The following is a 4,137-nucleotide window of genomic DNA, read 5'->3' as shown; positions in this document are numbered from 1 at the left end:
TAAATAAACATTGGAAAAAATATATATATATATAATTACACCTGGTATGACATCACAATCCCAAAAATATGTCTGACAAAGAATTTCCTTGACAGAGTAAATGTAAATAATAGATGTTTAGACCTTATTTCTGGAATTATAGGAATCAAACTACTTTTTTTTTTTAATTTTTTTTTAACGTTTATTTATCTTTGAGATAGAGAGAGAGACAGAGCACGAATGGGGGAGGGTCAGAGAGAGGGAGACACAGAATCCGAAACAGGCTCCAGGCTCTGAGCTGTCAGCACAGAGCCCGATGCAGGACTCGAACTCACGGACCGTGAGATCATGACCTGAGCCGAAGTCGGCCGCCCAACCGACTGAGCCACCCAGGCGCCCCAAACTACTTTTAAGAATTAAACGATTAACTCCTGAGACATAGCAGTATCTACTAAATATTTTCTAACACGAGCAACCACATCAATACTGCTTATAATGGCCATTATTAACTTAATATACTATGGACAATGAACAATTACAAAAATCTTTAATCCCACAGCATCCATCTGCCATTGTAACAATAGCTCTCATTATAAAACTTGGACTTCCCCCTTTCCACTTCTGAGTACCTGAAGTAACACAAGAGGGGTGCCTGGGTGGCTCAGTCGGTTAAGCGTCCGACTTAGACTCAGGTCATGGTCTCACCGTTTGTGAGTTCGAGCCCTGCATTGGGCCCTATGCTAACAGCTCAGAGCCTGGAGCCTGCTTCAGATTCTGTGTCTCCCTCACTGCCCCTCCCTTGCTCACTCACTCTCTCTCTCAAAAATATATACACATTAAAAACATTTTTTTTACTTTGAAGTAACATAAGGAATTCCATTATCCTCATGTTAATTTTATTAATACAACAAAACCCTGCACCAATGTCAGTCTTATGCCAAATCTCATCATCCATTAATCCAAACTTAATTCTAATCATAGCTATTACATCAATTGTAAGTGGAAGACGAGGTGGGCTTAACCAAACCCAACTGTGAAAAATCATATCCTATTCATCAATTGCCCACGAGATGAATAATACCTTACAATGACATCACGATGATACTCACCACATATATATTATGTGTAATTCATCCACCACAACACTATCACTCTCATATATATGAAACAAAATACCCTTAATCACCATATTAATCTTCACTACCATACTATCAATAGGCCTTCCTCCTCTCTAAGGATTCCTGCCCAAATGGATAATTATCCAGGAAATGACAAAAAAAAAATGATCTTATTATACCAACATTAATAGCCATTATAGCACTACTCAATCTGTACTTCTACATGCAATTAACTTCACATCACTAATTATATTTCCATCAATAAACAACATAAAAGGACATTTTGAAAGTACAAAATGATTAACTCTTTTAATACCACTAATTATAACATCAACAACAGTCCTCCCACCTGCACCTATCAATCTTGGACTAGAAATTTAGGTTAGAAAAGACCAAAACCCTTCAAAGTCCTAAGCAAGTATATTCACTTAATTCCTAAAAAGTACAGGGATTGCAAAACTCTATCCTACATCAATTGAATGCAAATCAAGTTCTTTAAGCTAAAACCTTACTAGATTGGTGGGTTTCCACCCCATGAAATTTTAGTTGGTGGTTAATACTCTAATCAGTTGGCTCCAATTACGTCTCTCACCATCTGGGGGGGGGGGGGGGGGGGAAGGGCAAGAGAAGCCCAGCAGTGTTGGAGCTGCTCCTTTGAATTTGTAATTCAGTAGGATATTCACCACAGGGCTTGACAAAAAGACGACTCAACCTCTGACTTTAGATTTAGAGGTTACTGCTTACTCAGCCATTTTACTTATGTTCATAAACTGCCCACTATTCTCCACAAACCATAAAGATATCAGCACTCTATACCTACTATCTGGTGCATTAACTAAAATAGGAGGAACTGCCTGAAGCTTTTTTTTTTTTTTTTTTTTAACGTCTATTTATTTTTGGGACAGAGAGAGACAGAGCATGAACGGGGGAGGGGCAGAGAGAGGGGGAGACACAGAATCGGAAACAGGCTCCAGGCTCTGAGCCATCAGCCCATAGCCTGACGCGGGGCTCGAACTCACGGACCGCGAGATCGTGACCTGGCTGAAGTCGGACGCTTAACCAACTGCGCCACCCAGGCGCCCCTGAAGCTTTTAACCCATATGTAACTTGGCCAACCTGGAGTTTATCGGGAGATGACCTAATTTATAATGTACTCACAATTGCCCATGCACTTGTGATAATCTTCTTTAGAGTATTACCTATTATAATCGGAGAATTTGGGAACTGTTTAGTCCCCTTAACAATCAGAGCACCTAATAAAGCATTCCCCCAAATAAATAACATGAGCTTTTTGACTATAACCACCATCATTTCTGCTCTTACTCACCAACAGTTGGAGCAGGTACAGGAACCAGTTGAACAGTATAAGCACCCCTAGCCAGCAACCTAGCTCACATAGAAGCCTCAGTCAATTTAACATCTTCTCTCTGCATCTATATGTAGCCTCAATTTTAGGGGCTACCAATCATATTACCATAATTATTAATATAAAACCACCCAGCTATATCTCAATACCCAACACCTTCATTCATTGTATCCCTCCTAACCACAACCATCCTGCGACTACTATCACATCCAGTCTTAGTCTGAATTACCATATTACTAACAGACCATAATCTACACACCACATTCTTTGATCCTATAGGAGGAGGCAACCCAAGTTGATACCAATACCTACTTTGAGTTTTTTTGTTTGGTGGTGGTTGTTGTTGTTTCAGAGAGAAAGAAAGCAGGGGAGAATCAGAGGGAGAGGGACAGAGAGAATCCTAAGCACGATCCATACCCAGCATGGAGCCCGACATCAGGCTTAATCCCACAACTGTGAGATCATGACCTGAGCCGAAATCAAGAGTCAGACACTTAACTGACTGAGCCTCCCAGGTGCCCCACCAATACCTATTTTGATTTCAATTCTCCAGATATCCCAAAGTTTATATTCTTATCTTCCCTGAATTTAGAATAATTTCACGTGGTATGATGTATTATTCAGGTAAAAAAGAACCTTTTGGACATATGGGAATAGTCTGAGTGATAATATATCCTGGATTCCTAGGTTTTATTGTATGAGCCTATCATATATTAACATTAGGCACAGATGTTGATATGCAAGCATGTTTTACATCAGCTAATAGAATTATTGTCATCCCTACAGGAATAAAAGTATTTAGTTAACTAGAAACCCTTCATAGAAACATTAAATGATTACTAGCCATACTATAACTTTTATCTTCCTATTCACAGTAGGAGGTCTAACAGGAATTGTCTTAGCCAACTCATCCCTAGACATTATTCTCCAGGACACATAAGTTTGGTAAGACATTTTTACTATGTATTATCAATAGGAGCATTATTCACCATCATAGGAAGATTTAGTCACTATTCCCATTATTTTCAGACTACACATTCAACCATACTGGGGCAAAAGCCTCTTTACAATCATAGTAATTGGAGCTAATATAACTTTCTTCCCATAGCACTTTCTTGGCCTCTCAAGAATGCTCTGACATTGCACTGACTATCCAGATGCATACACAACATGAAATACTATGCCATCTGTAGGTTTATTTATCTCCCTAACAGCAGTAATATTAATTATATTCATAATTTGAGAAGCATTTGCATCTAAATGAGAAGTAGCAATAGTGGAATTAACTAACACTAATCTTGAATGACTACATGGCTCCCCTCTACAATACCATTCATTTGAAGAACCCACTTATATAAGTCTAAAATAAGAAAGGAAAAAATAAAACCCTCTCAAAATGGTTTCAAGTCAATACCATAACCATTATGTCTTTCTCAAAAGTGAAATATTAGTACAAATTATATAACTTTGTCAAAGTTAAATTATGGGTGTAAGTCATTTAAAAGGGGCGCCTGGGTGGCGCAGTCGGTTAAGCGTCCGACTTCAGCCAGGTCACGATCTCGCGGTCCGTGAGTTCGAGCCCCGCGTCAGGCTCTGGGCTGATGGCTCAGAGCCTGGAGCCTGTTTCCGATTCTGTGTCTCCCTCTCTCTCTGCCCCTCCCCCGTTCATGCTCT

At 39.5% G+C, this 4,137-nt stretch overlaps 2 pseudogenes; both read left to right on the top strand.

Annotated features, from left to right (window-relative positions):
- The first annotated feature begins 1,747 nt into the window (after positions 1 to 1,747).
- On the top strand, positions 1,748 to 2,826 carry LOC123608787 (annotated as a pseudogene).
- Positions 2,827 to 3,027: 201 nt separating this feature from the next.
- On the top strand, positions 3,028 to 3,900 carry LOC123608788 (annotated as a pseudogene).
- Positions 3,901 to 4,137: the final 237 nt, after the last annotated feature.

This window comes from Leopardus geoffroyi, chromosome B2, assembly GCF_018350155.1.
Source record: "Leopardus geoffroyi isolate Oge1 chromosome B2, O.geoffroyi_Oge1_pat1.0, whole genome shotgun sequence".
Lineage (NCBI taxonomy): Eukaryota > Metazoa > Chordata > Mammalia > Carnivora > Felidae > Leopardus > Leopardus geoffroyi.
The sequence above is the reverse complement of the archived record's forward strand: the minus strand, read 5'-3'. Positions and strand labels throughout refer to the sequence as shown.